Source organism: Gopherus flavomarginatus, chromosome 9 (genome assembly GCF_025201925.1).
Source record: "Gopherus flavomarginatus isolate rGopFla2 chromosome 9, rGopFla2.mat.asm, whole genome shotgun sequence".
NCBI lineage: Eukaryota > Metazoa > Chordata > Testudines > Testudinidae > Gopherus > Gopherus flavomarginatus.
In genome coordinates this window covers 990,498-1,009,152 of record NC_066625.1, presented here as the reverse complement: position 1 = coordinate 1,009,152, position 18,655 = coordinate 990,498, and the positions used below count along the sequence as shown (strand labels likewise).

General features: G+C 49.4%; 1 long non-coding RNA gene across 1 annotated transcript in view; it reads left to right on the top strand.

The window, feature by feature from the left end:
- The window catches only part of LOC127058510 (uncharacterized), a 254,531-nt gene that overhangs the window by 2,282 nt on the left and 233,594 nt on the right, over positions 1-18,655 (top strand). The window contains exon 2 of the long non-coding RNA XR_007776393.1: positions 1,262-1,316. This is a non-coding gene — a long non-coding RNA (uncharacterized LOC127058510). The remainder of the gene's footprint in view (positions 1-1,261; positions 1,317-18,655) is intronic.

The window sequence follows — 18,655 nt, the reverse complement described above, 5'->3', positions numbered from 1 at the left end:
TATCCTGGAGAACCCCAACTACCAGCCAGCCCGACCCCTCCTGGGTCTGCACAGGGATCTGGGCCATAGGCAGGGCGAGGGGCTTCACCCCAGGGAACTTCACCCAGGTCCCACAGCCCCTCAGCATCTGGGGTTGCACCACCACAGTTCTCTCTGTCCCAGGGTCTCGGCCCCTCAGACGTGTTTCCCCACTGACTCCTGGGCAGCCCTCTATATCTCTCCGCTCCACCATCACCAGTCCATGCTGCTGCTGCTTCTCCTACAGCTTTTCCTCGGGCTCTTGCTCTCTCTCACGGTCCTCTCGCTCTCTTGGGCTCTGCTTCCATCCCATCTGTCTCCGATCCCCTGATAGGGAACCCGATCGTGAAGACCCTCGTCTGATTGGGGACCAGACTCCCAGGGATGCCTGGCTGATGCTCCAGCTGCTCTCAGATCCTCTTGCAGCCCCATCTGGGCCAGGAATCTGCTCCTCAGAGCGGTGCTTCTCCTCCAACTGCACGATTAACTGTGCCTTGGTGAATTTCCCCATGCGTAACCCTCTCTTTGTGAACAGGATCACAATGTCCTTCTTAAGGAGATGGTGATAGGCCATCACTTCACCGTTCCCAAGTGGCTCTGGACTCACAGGCCTGTGTGCTCTTGGCTTCCCCATGGTTTCCAGGAAGAACCCCTGGTGTGCCAGCCCTCCTCGTGATCACCACCTCTTTGCCAGGGTCGAGCTGCAGACTCCTCCGCCCCTGGGACTGCTCCTGCAATCCTCAGAGGAACCCTGCTACTGCAAAATCCTTCTCTCACCCAGGGTCTAGCGGCAAGCTCCTCCGCCCCTGAGACTGCTCCCTGCAGTCCTCAGGGGGACCCCGTTACTCCAACAGTCCTTCTCGCTGATCACACACTCCCAGAGGTTAACTGCCCCCTGAAACCATCCCTCTCTGAGCCTTCAGCACACCTGGTCCTCGGTATCCCTCCTTTGTTTTACTGCTCCCCAGTCACTTACTGCAAGCAGCGCCATTCACGGGGTGCAGTACATCCTGCTGCTGCCACCAGTTGTCACGGAGTCACCGGGCGATGCTCTGGAACTGCTCCCCACCAAGCCAGGCAGGACTTTGGGGAGCCTCCTCTCCCTTGGAGCAGACTTGTTCAGGGCAAGAAGCTCACACGTCTTCACCTCCTGGGTCTCTCCTTGGAGCATTCAGCATCCTCTGCCCCTCCGTGTGCTTCCCACAGCGAGCCCGCCCCAGCGGGGTCCTGGGGAAGCCACCAGGTCCTGCACCCCCACTTTGCAGTCAGACGTGACTCAGCCAGCCAGTAACACAGAGGTTTATTCAATGACAGGAACAGGGTCTAACACAGAGCTGGTAGATACAGCGAACCGGACCCCTCAGCCGGGTCCATTCTGGGGTGCAGTGAGCCAGAACCCCACGTCTGCACTTCACTCATCGACCCCGGCCAGCTCCAGACTAATCACCCCTCCCAGCCCCTCCTCTCTGCTCAGCTCCTTTCCCGGGCCAGGAGGTCACCTGATCCCTTTGTCTCCAACACCTTCAGCTGGCACCTTTGCAGGGGAGGGGCCCAGGCCATCAGTTGCTAGGAGACAGAGTGCCAGGCATTTAGGTGCACTGGCCCTTTGCTCTGCCAGATACTTAAGAACTGCCATGGGGACACTGAGGCACCAAAACAGTATTCAGAGAAAACATTAAGAACATTCCTAGTTCATCACAGTGTTTTGTACTCATCTCCCTGCAGAAACATTCAGACAAGCTACTCTTGGTGCTGTGCGTATTCCTTGTGTATAAATGTAAAGCAGGCAGGGAGGAGGAGAGGCAAATTCTTGGTGATGTTTTATCTCTCCACATTGAAACACATAGAACAATCTACAATGAGAAATGCTTGCTTCCAAGTGCTTAAATGTCAGTATTATATTCTTTTAACAGCCTGGCCTTAGGGATATAATGAGCACCATATTCCACTCAACAAGGCAATGAAGAACCCTGGAGATCGAACTTTTCTTGTACCCCTGACTAAGGTGCAAGAAGTACCATTCCAGACTTCCGGAGGTCTAGTCCATCTGTCCTGACACCATCACAGAGCCGGAGAGTGTCTCTCAATGAAGATGCAGCTCCTCCCTGATGGCACAGGATGTGCCAACCCATTCTATATGGAATCGTCTCCCCTCCCGGAAGCTTATCGATTGGGACTTTCAAAGTTAGACTGGCCAGAACACCAGTAACTCCCAGGAGAGACAGTTCTGCCATGGTCCCCTGGAGAAGGACAGATGATGTAACTGGTGCTTCCTGCCTCTGATTCTAAGATTATGTTAGGAAATGAATGTGTTTTGGTAACTTCCTCTGCCCGGGGACTGGCTGGGAAATGGGCAAGGAACATACAGCGCAGCAATGCTGGAACAAACTGCTGCTTGAATATTTTAGCCTTGCCTCCTCTGTAACAGGGCTGGGCACAGCTGTCTAGGGGCAAGAGGTGAAGGTCACCTGTCCTCTTCGATGTCTGGGCCTGCAGAGGCAGCTCTCTCATTCTCTATCTCCTCTCCAGCCAGCTCCCAGAACCATGTTAATCCACAATGGGAGAGTGGGGCTGTGCGTCCTGTCCTCTAGGACAGGGTGGTCATTGAGAGGGGAGGGTGGGGCTCCTGCCACATGGGGCAGAGTCAGTTAAAGGCAAAGGCGGGGATCCTACTGCAGGGGGAGAGGTCAGCAAGCTGACGGCATCTGGGGAAACTTGTAACTAGAATCTAATAAAACGGATAAACAAATGCAGGGTGCAGCTAATTTGTGACTGTTCATGCAAGACTGAAGATGCAGGGCCCAATCCAGAGCCCTTTGAAGTGAATGGAAATCTTTCCCTGGACTCAAGTGGCTTTGACCCAGGCCCAGAGAGTGCAGTGGGAGCACTAGGGTGTATTTATTGTTATTATCATTTCACTTCCCTGCTGCCTTTATCTGGGACCATTGCCTGTGCTCTTGGAACCCTTCTCGGGCTGGGAGCATGTGCGAACGGCAGCCCTTGGCAAGGAAGGATGTTAATGCCTTATTGACATTTTTTCAGAGGAAGCTCCCTATGAAATCACCCAAGTGCAATTTTCCTGCAGTCTCCAAATCCACAGCCTCTTCCAGCTGATGCAAATAAAACCTTATGATTCTGTTTATGACACAGAGCTGCTGAGCCTCCCCTGGGAGAGGGGATAATCTGCAGCCGGAAGGGGAAAATGAAGGGTTAAACATCTCTTCGCATCCAGCAATTTCACAGTTTCATTTTTATCAAGACGTTTTAATTTCAGACACAAACAGTAACATCACCACCAACAATGGCAACGGGACCATCCCCGCTGGTCGCTCAGCAGGAGGAGCAGGCTGTGGACTCGCTGGGACACAGTAGCTAATCCTTCTCTTGGAGGAGTCTGTGCGCCACTGAGTCCCATGTCAGCTACATTTTGGAGTTAAATGGGCAGCCTCAGCCTTGGTCTGGCCCTGTGCACAGGGGGAATTTCACCCAGGGTCAGTGTCTAATACCACTGCAGTGGCACAAGAGCATGTGTATTTCCTGGCTGCATTGGCACTGTGTCAGGGTTTGTCGTGATCACTATGGATGGGAATCCCTGTGTCTGCAGTGAATATTTCCTGCCGTGCTGACCCTTTCTTTAAATGACATTTGGCTGCACTGCTAAAAGCACAGTATTGAAAATCAGTAAGTGGAAAGCATTTGAAAGCCAATGAAATCAAACATCACAATATGGTGGAGTCAATCATCTGCAATTAACCTTATAGCTGCCTGTACCTCTCTGATTGACTGAGACAATCAACACAGACAAATCAAACCTGCTGCCTGCACCGACTACCCGAGTGAATGGGAAAGTCACCACTGGACACGTGTGGCTCCTGGTCACGTGTTGGCACTGCCAGGCACTGGCGAGATTTTCAGCGGTGAGTTTGCTAAGTGATACAGATGAGGAATTCCAGCCATGCATATTCCAAGAAAGATCGCAGCAAAAGCAAGCAATCACCAAGTCCTGTCCCTCCGGAATCCTGCAGAGAGCAAATTGCTTTACAAACCCGGCCTGCCCCTGTCCAGGAGTAACTAACAGTCTATTTCACGGGGAGGATCAACCACCTCAGGGGAGAAACAGCTGCAAGCACATGGCACCCGCTCCTACATCCCAGAACTCAGCCCGTTCACTCAACCCAAGTCTGGGAACCCCATACAGAAATCCAGGCTGCCACAGGCTCCGTCCTCTCCCTTGTCCTAGTCAGCATTCGCAGCGAGCCAGCAGCGGCAATCATGGGTCCCCACTGACTCATGGCCGGCAGTAAGCGGATGACACCCAGCTCTGCATCTCAAACAGCCCCATCACCCAGTAGCACCTGGATGAAATACAGCCGGCTGCTGATGAACTTGGGCAAAACCTGGCTGCTAGGGCAGGGAGGTGCCAGGGTGACCTTGCCATCTCCATAACCTCACACTCTCCTCTGACTGTCAGCATGATCCTCAGCCTCCCAGCCCTTCTGTCCTCAGCCAGAAGGAGCCACATGCTTCCCCTGCCACGGTAACTCATTGTGCCTCGGAGTGATCCCACAGACCCTGACAAACCCCCAGCTGGTTGAACCATCAGTAACCCACTTTCTCTGTGTCACAAGCTGCCATCCGCCCAGAGCTTGTCTCACTGGCTCCCGCTGCACACAGGCTCCACATCAGGGCCTGCGTGGGCTCACACCCCTGCCATGCAGCCATGACTCCCTCTGATGGGTACGTCCCACTGCCATGCTCCAGGACGAGGTACAGGAGCATGGCCTTCATTTCACTAGGCTGAGCAAGCCAAGCGCTTTGAGACTCCTCTCATCAGAACAGCCCTCCATTCCCCTGATGCTCCGAGCAGTCCTTCTTTGCACTTGCTCCAGTCTGAATTCGCCTGCCTCGAATGTGGCTGAACAGAACTGTGCATCTGATTCCAGATGCAGTGTCACCAGTGCCATGCACAATGGCATTAATACCTGCCTGTTACTACTGGACATCCGTGGCCTGGTACATCCTGGCCCATGCTTACTCCTGCCACAGTAAATCATTGTGCCTGGGAGTGATACCACAGACCCTGACAAACCCCCACACTTATCCCTGCCACGGTAACTCAATGTGCAGTGCAGTAGCAATGGAGACGCAAACCATGTTCAGAACCTGCCGGAGGCTGACGGGAGGGGCACAGAGATAACTTGCTCAGACACTGGCATGATGCTGCCTGCGGTGCAGGTGGACTTGCACGCCTCAGCCTATCTCCTGGAGTGCTCGGCAGCAGTCTCAGCGTTTTAAATACCAAGGCTGGTTCTGGGACTCGGCGACACAGCTGCCCTCAGAAGTCAGTGGGAGCCACAGGAGATCAACACCAGGCACCTGAGTTAGGTATTTAGGCCTAAGCTCCAAAGGGAGCCAGAAGAAATATCTTGCCACGTCATCCAAGCAGATATGAACAGTTAGTCATTGCCAGCATAATCACTGCTATGCTAATTAATTCCCTCAAACTGATTGAATTAATGATTGTCTGCATTTTAGTCTGGTGGTCAGTAACTATGAAAATCAAAGTGTAATAATGGCCCACCCCAGAAGTAGCTGCAGTTTGGTGGTTGGTGACGTATAGTGATTTCCGTCTCTATCTATCTTCAGGGCCAAAGTGTTGGCACTGCGACACTTCTACCACATCTACAACTCTGTTTAAAGTCCAGTCAGGCATTCAGGTACTACAGTGAGGGAGGCCCGATGAGCATCTTGTTGGGTGGATAAAAATCTATAAATAACAACAGCCTCTTCCTAAATCTCACTTAGAGTAAGGAAGGCATTTCTTGAAGCAACAAATAGTTCAGACACTGTTATTAGACTTGAGAGGTGTCTTTTTGAGATCTCAGTATCAGAGTTACAGGAGAAGTAAATCAATGACAAACTAAAAAAATCCTTGATGCCCAAATAGTTTGGGAAGTTCTGAAACAGATGCTAAAGCAAACTTCAGTCCGTACTCGTGGCTGCAGATCCAAGTCACAAGTTCCAAACTGAATGCAAACCTGAGTTCATGAACAGATACAGCCCTCCAGGGAGTGTGGCAACTGCAACCAAGTTTGGTCTTAGTTCAGAATCCAATGCCCAATGTGTGCCTCCAAATTCAGCTCATTCCTAGCCCTGCCATTACGTGCCAGCTCTCTTGGGGTTGAATAATATTCTGCATTACAATGGAGGAAGGAAAGAGCGCCAGTTTTCCAGGCTGCCAATCTGGCATGATTCAGGAAGGCTGCAGCACTCTCACATTCATGTCTATTAAATACTCGCTGTTCCTATTTCTGGTGGTCTGATTCCTAACCCGGGCCAGTCTATTGATGCATAAACACAGCAAAAAGCCCTGCTGAGGTTGACATGATTTCACTGAAGCTCAGGAGGCCCCCACCCCGCGTGATGGCAGGTGAAATTCCACAGGACTCCTGCTCGGGGGAAGCTAGCAGCATCTATCCTGCTCCACGAGTGTTCACAGCTTTGTTACAATTGCACTGGCATTGCAGGTTGTTCTCTTTCATTTTGGGTATGAAGCAATCCAAAGGCAGCTGCGATATCTAATGTCACAGTCTGTAGGCTTCGTTCACCTTCTTGGGTTAAACTTTCCTTTGATGGGTGTTCTCTTTTAATCTCCTAATGCTAACTACAGCAGCTCCAGAACGTGGGATTCAGGTTCTCCTGGAAGTGACAGTTGCCTCAAAAAATCCCCCTTTGCCATTGTAACTCTGCTCTCTTCCTGGCCACGTGCAGGGGGAATGGAGTGAAACTATGTGGCTTAGGTCAAGATTTCAATCATCCCAAAGCTCAGAAACATTCTGGTTGGGATTAGGTTGTGCTTCCCCTGGAACGAGTCTCACACTCAAGTGGGAGAGGGTCTGTAGGCCAAACACAGCAACAAAGAGAGAGACAGCTGGCCAGAGCAGCCCCGTGTCCGAGCCAGCCGCTGTGTGCAGGGGCCCAGCTCCAGCTGGAATAAAGGCAGGAGCAGTGGTGATGCCCTTCTGCTCACTGGAATGTCACCGTTATTGTGAAACTGGAAAAGAAGACACTTTCCAATAAACAGATCCATTTCAGCATTCCTGTTGCCTACAGTTGGTGGAGGGCTGGTTTATAGTCAAGTCTGGAGAGCACCCCTGTCATAAACAGATAGCTAAGGGTTAATGTCTCTTTCTCCCGGAAAGGAGTGACCTGAAACACCTGACCAGAGGACCAATCAGGAAACAAGACTTTTTCAAATCTGGGTGGAGGGAAGTTTGTGTCTGAGTTTTTCGTTTTGTGTTCTGCCTGTACTCTCTCTCGGCTATGAGAGGATTTCTATCTCCTGCTTTTCTAATCTTCTGTTTCCAAGTTGTAAGTACAAAGATAGGTTTGTTTTTTTGTATTTACATGTGTGTAGTTGCTGGAGTGCTTTGAATTGTATTCTTTTTGAATAAGGCTGTTTATTCAATATTCTTTTAAGCAATTGACCCTGTATTTGTCACCTTAATACAGAGAGACCATTTTTATGTATTTTTCTTTCTTTTTACATAAAGCTTTCTTTTTAAGACCAGTTGGAGTTTTCTTTTAGTGGGGAACTCCAGGGAATTGAGTCTGTAGCTCACCAGGGAATTGGTGGGAGGAAGGAGTCAGGGGGGAAAATCTCTGTGTGTTAGATTTACTAGCCTGACTTTGCATTCTCTCTGGGTGAAGAGGGAAGTACTTGTGTTTCCAGGACTGGAAATAGGGAGGGTGGAGTCTCTCTGTTTAGATTCACGGAGCTTGCTTCTGTGTATCTCTCCAGGAACCCAGGGAGGGAACACCTGGAGGGGAGAAGGGGGAAGGGAGATGGTTTATTCCCGTTTGTTGTGAGACTGAAGGAATTTGGGTCTTGGGGTCCCCAGGGAAGGTTTTTGGGGGGACCAGAGTGCCCCAAAACACTCTAATTTTTTGGGTGGTGGCAGCTTTACCAGGTCCAAGCTGGTAACTAAGCTTGGAGGTTTTCATGCTAACCCCCATATTTTGGACGCTAAGGTCCAAATCTGGGACTAGGTTATGACAACCCCGGGGACTAGTGGGGAATTATGGACTTTTCCTGAAGCCCTCCCTTCCCCATGGCTTAGGCCATGGACACGTTGCTTTAGAAATGCGGATAGTACACGGATACAAAAGCACATGCACTCTCGTCAGTTTGGGGCTCTGGCTGGGAGCCCATCTCCAAGCTCTAATGTGTGCACTTGTGAGCTCGGGGACAGACTCACTAGCCAGGCAGGGAGAAGGGACTTTGAGGGGTCACATAGTGCATTCCCTTACTCTGAGGCAGGATTAGGAAACACATCTCCCAGCTACTGATCACTTCCCATCCCTTTCTCCAGGGCTGGCTTCATTTCCAAAAACACCAACTCCAAACCAAAACAAGTTAACCCAGACTAGCCAGGCCAGCAGGCCATTCTGGACACAGCTGTCTCCTATCACACCTTCCTCCAAGCCAGCTTTCCCTTCCCTTGTCTAGCTCCTTGTGGATGAGCCAGGTGATAGCCAGGAATTCAGGGGCTGGAGCCCCTTTACATTTTGTCACAGGACTGCTGGTTTGTGTGCTGGGTCACGTTACATTCAATCTCGTCTCCACACAGGGTGAGATTCAGGTGATACTATCTCTGGCTTCTGCACCTGGGGAGCCCCAAATCTATTGCTTCTAACAGGGGCACAGAGGCAAGTACCATGGACTCATCTCTGCTCGGCTGGTGAGATCTAAGTCCCGTTTATCATTCCAAATGGGCAAAGAGGAGAGTTAGTTAAAGGCATATAAAGATCCAAGCACCAACAGTTTGTACTGAAAATTGGAACGGACAGTGCAGGAGTCTGATCCCCAAATCATACAGCTGTTCTGCTCCAGCCAGCAATGTAACAGCAACACCCAGACCCCTGCCCCCGCACTGTTTCACTAATAAATAGCCTGTTAATGAACTTTGAGGTCTGACATTGTTTTTTTAAATCAGGATGCAAATGATACAGTGCCCCAGGAGAAGGGAGGGGAAAAGCTGCTCTCCCAGGAGCAAAGGGAGCTGGTGCGATAGCTGGAGAAGCTGTTTGAAGCAGCAGGTTGCCCCAGAGTGATTAAGAATGGCCCTTTGATATTGGAAATATGTTTTAATGAGTTTCCTGCAGTATAAATACCCTAGTTTGCCAAGAAAGATCCCTTGCATAATCCTTCTTGCCAAGGCCCAGAGAGACACTAGAATGCACAAAGATGTGAATTTTTTTTTCTTTCAAATTCACCATGGAGTGTGATTCAAACTGAAATGGTTTTAAAGATTGGGAACTTTCCCAGCCATTAGGAGTCTCTTTATTTCTTTAATATACAAAGTGAAAATGCAGTTTCAAAATCAATACTCAGAATATCCAAAGACCCTTTTAAGGTAAGGAGCTGTAACTAGCTGATCTTAGTTATTGGGAGAGAGAGATTCTGTCCAGTAAAGCTTCAGTGTACAGAGAATGTCAGATGTGACGGGGGCTGGACCAAGCCACCTGCATCCCCTCATAGCTACCAGAGTTTGTTACGTTGTATTATGAGTGATTTTGGGCTCCAAGCTCTTTGGGGAGAGACTTCAGTGTGCTCTGTGTTTGTACAGGGCCTGGGACCCTGGCTGGTAAAGGCTGTTAGGCACAAACCCTGTACAAAGGAAAAACACATAAATAGCCGTAGTATTAGTAGTAAATGATCCTATTCCAGGAGCAGCTGCCAAGTGCTTCACAGAGGAGTGGGGCGCTGAAGGCTGTTATCTAGGGGAGAGGGGGTTGTGGGGAAGGCAGAGGACTCTGCGCTAAGGAGCTCAGCAGACCTGGATATCGGTGCTGGGGTGGGGTACATGGAGGCTGGTATGTTGAGGAAATGCAGGTAAAAGCCCAGATTGTCAAGAATTACACTGGTGTGAACTGAATGCAGATTTTTACCCAGTGTCAATAAAGCCATTTGCAGCCTTTTGGAGGGGACTGTTGTCCCATTAGGACACTGACACTCTCATACTTCTCAGCCTCAGGGCTTGGAAGCAAGAAGCATTTACTGTCTAATTAATTGTTACTATACTGGCAGAGTAGAGCTCCGGAGGGCTGCCTGGGCAGCAGAAGAATGGCTGCAATTGGGGTCTGCTACCTGCTCTCATGAGCCCAAGGCACTACTTCACATTGTGTCAAGTGCAACTGGTCCTATCATGTCATCACAACAGCTTCAGACACCCCTTTGTTTCTGCACATGGACATACTGTCTTGGGAGCTTATGTCTGTCCCCAATTGGAAACAAAGAGAACATGAATGCTGTGACATTGGGGAATGGAGAATGTGTCTCTCCAGCAGGCTGGATGCTCCCAGAGCAGGTCCTTGGGACAGAGGAGATGAAAGCCAGAGCCTCCACTGGGACTGGCTCATGTCTGAAGGGGCAGGGCTCTTCTCAGTGCACACCGTAGTTTTCCATTTGAGTCTGCTACTCTCCATTGCTTGTTAATAGCCACTTAGCTTCAGAAATAGCATTGCTTCTCCTGGGAGCTTTGCCCTTTTCCATCTTCTAACTGCTGATCCTTCAGTCTTCCTTGCAGGGCCCTCTGCTCCCACTGTGACTCTGCCTCATTCCAGAGAGGTGTGAAAGCTTTGCACCCATCACACAGTCAGTTTTTTACACCCAAGACGAACTTGGCAGAAAGTTTTAGAGAAAGTTTTAGAGGGACAAAAGCTACTTCCTCTGATAGCAAGAAGCCCATCCTGGCCCATGGCAGAGAAACAACCACAGACTCAGGCCTTACGGGTCCCAGGACCAGGGAGGCAGGAGGGATTTTAAATAAACACCCACAGTGGGCCCCTGACGGGTGCTCACAGAGATGCCCAGTCCCACAGTGGCCCCCTGATAGACGCTTATGGAGAGGCCCAGTCCCACAGTGGGCCCCTGACGGGTGCTCACAGGGAGGCTCAGTCCCACAGCCGGCCCCTGATGGGTGCTCACAGAGGGGCCCAGTTCCCCACTGGGCCCCTGACGGGCACTCATGGAGAGACCCAGTCCCACACTGGGCCCCTGATGGGCTGTCACAGGGAGGCCCAGTCTCACAGTGGGCCCCTGACAGGCGCTTACGGAGAGACCCAGTCCCACAGCAGGCCCCTGACAGGTGCTCATGGATTGATCCAGTCCCACAGCAAGCCCCTGACGGGAGCTCACGGAGAGACCCAGTCCCATATTGGGCCCCTGACGAGCGCTCACAGAGAGACCCAGTCCCACAGCAGGCCCCTGACAGGTGCTCACGGATTGATCCAGTCCCACAGCGAGCCCCTGATGGGAGCTCACGGAGAGACCCAGTCCCACACTGGGCCCCTGACGGGCTCTCACAGAGAGACCCAGTCCCACAGCCTGCCCCCTCCCACAATGGGGGCATGAAGAGCTGCTCAGATCAGTGAGATCCATCTTCCAATGGTACCAGCGTGTGCATTAGTAACCAGACACGCGCTGAAAGCAGGAACAATGAAAAGGAAAACGCGGTGTTGTTCTGTACTCCCTTCAGGACGCCGGCCACCTGCCACTGCACCTATCTCCTGTGGGAGGAGGGTGGTGTCTTGAGAAATGGAAAGTGAGCCTGTGCTATGCAGTGTCCCCCCCACTGGCACTTTTGGGGGGCGCTGAGGAAGGGGGTGAATGGGAAACAATCGACACCCCCACTTGTGTGAATATTGCCAGCTTAGTGGAAAAGGGCCGTTCCTCAGACAGACACACCCACACACACACACCAGCTGGTGCCTACACACCATGGTGAGGGGACCACAGAAATGTGTGTTTCAATAGCTGCAGCAGCTGCTGGAGCATGCCAGGCCAGCAGAGAGCTTCAGAGCAGAGCAGAGGGTCACGGCCTAGAGGACAGGCTCCTACCACCCCTCAGACCAGACTTGGAGAAGCTGGGCTGCTTTGTCATGGGTCTTCTACTGAATCCACCAGTCAGATTCTAAGGGGATGGGCACCAAAGACATGCCAGTAAATGGCCCAGGAACAAAGACAGGGGCAGATCATATGGGCTAAAAGAAGGCAGATATATGTTAAATAGAAGAATTGTACATTTTCATTGTGTCCCAGTGTGCGGCCCTCTCCAAGCTGTCCTTGTGGTATTACTGTGGCTTTCGGAGAAGGAATAGACTCTCCAGGGGTGGGAACTGACAGTGGGAAGAGGCAGCTGGTTTTAGATTAGACTGGTGGATTGACCTAAACTCAGATGCTCTGTGTATATGTTCACTGTGTATCGAATAAAGATGGTTGTTAAGTTACTAGCAATAAATTATTATTAAATTGGTTACTTGACTAAAAAACAACATCTGGTGCCAGGACTGGGGAAAGTGATAAAAAGCACTCGAAGAAGCTAAAAAAATATTAAAAACTGAGGTAAAAGTTACTCAGAATGAAAAATGAGCTTCAATGAAATAAGACAGCTCAAGTAAGAGTTCCCACAGTTCTAAAAATGTTGAAAAATGCTGCAGAAAATTGGGAAAGAATTAAACAAGAATTTGATTTATTTTTGAGGGAATTGGGAGCTACTGCTAAGGAAGGGGAACAAAAGATTGCTTCTATTTTGAATATTGCAGGTACTGAAGCAATTTTATTATATAATTCCTTTGAGTTTAATGCGAGAGGGCCCGTTGACTATGAATTTGTCTTAAATTTTTTGAGGAATATAGTTTATCACAAAGAAATGAAACTTTTGAAAGATTTTGGTTTCACTCAAAACATCAAATGGATGAAAAGACTCTTGAATTATTTTTAACAGATCTAAAGATAAAAAGTCAGCCATGTAATTTCTAGACTCTATCGAGGTCAATGATAAGAGATCAAATTGTGATGATATAAAATATACCTGTATAAGAAAAAGACTGTTAGAAAAGCCAGATCTAAATCTGGAAAAAGCAATGAGAATTTGCTAAACTGCTGAACTTAATCAACAACAATTGCACATTTTAGGAAAAAACACCTAAGCCGATGTGAATATAGACTTAGCAAGGAGAAGTAAAAAAACAAAATACACTGCCCCCCCAAAGTCTATGGAGAAGAACAGAGTGAAAGTATTAAAGGGACCAGGGACCTTCCGCAGGCATGCCGCCAAAGGCACCCTGCCTGCCGCTCTAGCAGCGACCGGCAGAGCGCCCACGCGGCTTGCCACCCCAGGCATGTGCTTGGAGCGCTGGTGCCTGGAGCCGCCCCTGAGCATATGAAAGAATGCTCTAGATGTGGAAGGAGGCACCAACCTAGACAATGTCCAGCATATGGTCAAACCTATCATAGCTGCAAGAAACAGAATCATTTCACAAGTTGGAAATTAGAGAAGTCTGGAAAAATTTAGAAATATACATTTAGTTCAAAATTCAGAGGTCTTGAGGAAGATACTGAATAAGGAATACAGAGTTGACATTGCAGATGGAGAAAATTTGTTTCTAGGTATTTTGAGGCCGAGTCACTCTGAACATGAAGGAGGACTAGACAGTTCCACTATCTATTAATGGAATATTTACAGTGGCACAAGAAGAAATTATAAAATGTCTAAAAGTAAAACCTATAATAAGAGAACAAATGCATATTAATTTACAATTTTATAGTGGTGAAAAAAATCCTGTTATGAGTATTTGTGAATTGCAGGTCACAGCTGAAGATAATTTAGAAAACATAAGGTTTGTAGTAGTTAAGGGACAAGGTATTTCTATTTTAGGTTTAAAAACACGTATAGCACTAAATCTAATTGGTAGAATTTAGACTAGTAAAGATCCTGAAACACTGGAAATAGTCAAATAGTTTACACAGTTATTCCCTGGCATTGGTAATTTGGATACAATGTATAAAATGGAGTTGAATGAAACAAAGAAACCAATTATACATGCAACTACAAAAATACCATTCACTTTAAGAAGTAGGGTACAAAAGGAATTGGAAAGATTAGTTAATTTAGATATAATTTAAAAAGTGGAAGAGCCAACTGAGCGGGTCAATTCATTAGTAATAGCAGAAAAGAAAGATGGATCCTTGCATTTATGTTTAGATCCAAAAGACTTAAATAAGTTTGTTAAAAAAGAATATTTTAAAATACCTGCCAGGGAAGAAATATTTGGGCTAATGTCAGGTGCAAAATACTTTTCTTCTTCAGATGCGTCAAATGGATTTTGCCAAATACCATTGGAGCAAGAAAGTAAATTGCTATGTACGTTTAACACACCTGTGAGACATTACTATTTTAAAAGATTACCTGTTCAGCTCCAGAGGTATTTCATAGAGCAATATACACATATATATTTATATACATATATATATATATATATAGATGGCAGACAAGTTTAGATAGATGATTTAATAATATGAGGAAGAACTTTAGATGAGCATGATATAAGATTAACTAAAGCATTATCCATAGCAAAAGAAGCAGGATTGAAACAACAAAAATACATGTAAATTGAGAGTGCAAGAATTAACATTTCTAGGAGAAAAACCAATCAGTCAGGGATTACAGATTGATCCACAATGAATACAAACCATTGATAATACTGCTTACCTAAAAGATAAGGAGTCATTACAGAAATATTTGAGTGTGGTTAATTTTACAGGAAAATACATATATTACTTAGCAGTACAAGTATCAGAGAATTTGTGCTGTTCAGGAAAGACAGAAATAAAAGTAAAGGTGGTGGAGTAGCATTGTAGATTAACAATGATGTAAATTGTAAAGAAATTAGAAATGACTAAATGGAAAAAACCAGAATCTTTTGGGGCCAAAATCATATTGGGGAAGAAAGCTAATGGAGGCTCCACTGGAATAATGCTTGATCCTATTTGGACATGAATTGAGATTTCTTTAATATTTTTAATGAAATAAACACTATGGGGAATTGTGTGATTATGGGGGGGCTTTAGTTTCCCAGCTATAGAATGGAGGATAAGGGCTATTAATAATGATAGTGACCAGGTAATGCTGGATGTGGTAGCTGACATATTTCTTCACCAAATAGTCATTGAACCAACATTTTAGATTCAATGTTGGTGAGTAGTGAGGACCTCACAGAAGAACTGGTTGTAGAGGACAACGTTGATTCAAGGGATCATGAGCTAATTCAGTTTACACTGAATGGAAGGAGAAAGAAAAATTGGTCTGCAACTAAGGTCCTTGATTTCAAAAAGGTAAACATTAAAAAATTTAAAGTGTAAGGAAGGTGGACTTGACTGAAGAACTCAAGGATCTGAATGTGGAGGAGGCTTGGAATTACTTTAAGTCAAAGTTGCAGAAACTTTGCCTGCATCCCAAGCAAAGCGGGAAAATTCATAGAGAAGGGTTGCAGACCAACCTGAATGAGCAAGCATCTCAAATAGGTGATTAAGAGAAAGCAAAAAGCCCACAAGGAATGGAAGATGGGAAGGATCAGCATGGAAAGCTACCTCTTGGAGGTCAGAAAGTGTAGGGATAAAGTGAGAACTGCCAAAAGCCAAGCTGAATTGGACTTTGCAAAGGAAATTAAAACCAATAGTAAAAGGTTCTTTAGCCACATCAATAAAAAGAAAACAAGGAAAGAAGAAGTGGGATCACTAAGTGGGATGGAGATGGAGATAAAAAATGATCTATGCCTGTCCCAGCACCCAAACAAATACTTTTTGGTAATGCGGGGATCAGGGTAGAGGCAGGGTGGCTAATAGAAATGAGGATATGGAAGTAGAAATTACCACACCCGAGGTGGAAGTCAAACTCAGACATCTCAGTGGGACTAAACTGGGGGGCCTGGATAATCTCCATTCTATAACATTAAAGGAACTGGCACATGCAATTGCAAGCTGTGACGAACTGGGAAAGTTCTTAATGTTTTCTCTGAATACTGTATTGGTGCCTCAGTGTCCCCATGGCAGTTCTTAAGTATCTGGCAGAGCAAAGGGCCAGTGCACCTAAATGCCTGACACTCTGTCTCCTAGCAACTGATGGCCTGGGCCCCTCCCCTGCAAAGGTGCCAGCTGAAGGTGTTGGAGACAAAGGGATCAGGTGACCTCCTGGCCCGGGAAAGGGGCTGAGGAGAGAGGAGGGGCTGGGAGGGGTTGTTAGTCTGGAGCTGGCTGAGGGCAGACGTGGGGGTCTGGCTCACTGCCCCCCAGAATGGACCCAGCCGAGGGGTCCGGTTCGCTGTACCTACAAGCGCTGTTTTAGACCCTGTTCCTGTCATTGAATAAACCTTTGTTTTACTGGCTGGCTAAGAGTCACGTCTGACTGCAAAGTGGGGGTGCAGGACCCGGTGGCTTCTCCAGGACCCCGCTGGGGTGGACTCGCTGTGGGAAGCGCACGGAGGGGCAGAGGATGCTGAATGTTCCAAGGAGAGACCCAGGAGGTGAAGACGTGTGAGCTTCTTGCCCTGAACAAGTCTTCTCCAAGGGAGAGGAGGCTCCCCAAAGTCCTGCCTGGCTTGGTGGGGAGCAGTTCCAGAGCATCGCCCTGGGACTCCGTGACAACTGGTGGCAGCGGTGGGATGTACTGCACCCCGTGAATGGCGCTGCTTGCAGTAAGTGACTGGGGAGCAGTAAAACAAAGGAGGGATAATGAGGACCAGGCGTGCTGAAGGCTCAGAGTGGGACGGTTTCAGGGTGCGGTTAACCTCTGGGAGTGTGTGACCAGTGAGAAGGACTGTTGGAGTAACGGGGTCCCCCTGAGGACTGCAGCGAGCAGTCTCAGGGGCGGAGGAGCTTGCCGCTCGACCCTGGGAGAGAGAAGGATTTTTGCAGTAGCAGGGTTCCCCTGGGGATTGCAGGAGCCGTCCCAGAGACGGAGGAGTCTGCAGCTCGACCCTGGCAAAGAGGTGGTGATCACGAGAAGGGCTGGCACACCAGGGGTTCTTCCTGGAAACCATGGGGGAGTCAAGAGCGCACAGGCCTGTGAGTCCAGAGCCACTTGGGAACGGTGAAGTGATGGCCTATCACCATCTCCTTGAGAAGGACATTGTGATCCTGTTCACAAAGAGAGGGTTACACATGGGGAAATTCACCAAGGCACAGTTAATCGTGCAGTTGGAGGAGAAGCACCGCTCTGAGGAGCAGATTACTGGCCCAGATGGGGCTACAAGAGGATCTGAGAGCAGCTGGAGCATCAGCCAGGCATCCCCGAGAGTCTGATCCCCAATCAGACGAGGGTCTTCACGATTGGGTTCCCCATCAGGAGATTGGAGACAGATGGGATGGGAGCAGAGCCCGAGAGAGCGAGAGGACCGTGAGAGAGAGCAAGAGCCCGAGGAAAAGCTGCAGGAGAAGCAGCAGCAGTATGGACTGGTGATGGTGGAGCAGAGAGACATAGGGGGCTGCCCAGGGGTCAGTGGGGAAACACGCCTGCGGGGGCAAGACCCTGGGACAGAGAGAACTGTGGTGGTGCAGCCCCAGATGCTGAGGGACTGTGGGACCTGGGTGAAGTTCCCTGGGGTGAAGCCCCTCGCCCTGCCTATGGCCCAGATCCCTGTGCAGACCCAGGAGGGGTCGGGCTGGCTGGTAGTTGGGGTTCTCCAGGATATCGGCTGGGAGGCCCTGTTGAGGGGTGACTGTCTCCCCATGGGACAGGATCCAGGCACCGCTCCTGTAACGGCCGAGGGTTTGAATTCAAATCCAGGGAACCAATTGGCTAGGATGGAAATGGTCAGTGAAAATGCAAATGACCTGGCTGGCAGGGGGGAGGGGCTGCTGGGCTCAGGATACCTGCCTACCTGTAACCTGCCCCCTGGGGCTGAGTGGGAGGGAAAGATGGTCCCCGCCCCCCTGCAAACCGGAGACGGGGGTCACGCTGGCTCTGATGCTGTGACCAGAGCAGAGGGCTCGGTGCCTGACCCCACTGGGACAGCAAGGGCAGTGCTGAGCACGGGGGGATCTGAGACCCCAGCTGAGTGGGGGGACACCCAGGCAGGGCAGATCAGCTGCCAAACAGGTTTGCCTGGTCCAGACGTGCTGCGGGGCAGTGATTACACAGCAGGGAGGAAGCTACCAGGGACAGGGCTCAGGGGGGCTGTGACCCCAGGCCCAGCCAGCGAGAGGGAACAGGTCCCACTCCCTGCCCCAGCTGCTGAATCCCAGATCGAGCTGCAGAGGGATCCCTCCTTGGAGAAGCTGAGGGAACTTGCTGGCCACAGCGCTGCAAACCCCCTTGGGGAAGGCTGCAGGGACAGAGTCCTGCAGGAGAAGGGATTCCTGTACCGGGAATGGGCTCCCAAAGGGGAAGTAGAACTGGGGGGAATCGGAAGGCAGCTGGTGGTGCCCCAGGAATCCACAGGGTTCTTCCCATTTGAGCTGCTGGATGGGAGGAGAGTGAGGGGACCCCTGGACCCGGAAAGGAAGGATTGGGAGGAGAAGGGGGAAGACCCCCTGGGGGATCTCTTCCCTGAGGTGGGAGCCAATCTCCCCATCAGGTGTTCCCCATTCAGAGTCACTGGGAAAGCAGCCCAGAAACTGGAGAGAGAGGTCAAGGACCTGCTGGCTTTAGATGGGATCCAGCCGTTTTACAGCCTGTGGGCCTCACCCATGGGGCTGATCCCCAAGGGAGACAGGAAGATATGGTTTTATGGGGGCTATCAGAAGCTTAAAGCCATCACAGTGTCTGGTGCCGACCCCATGCCTAGGCCTGGGGAG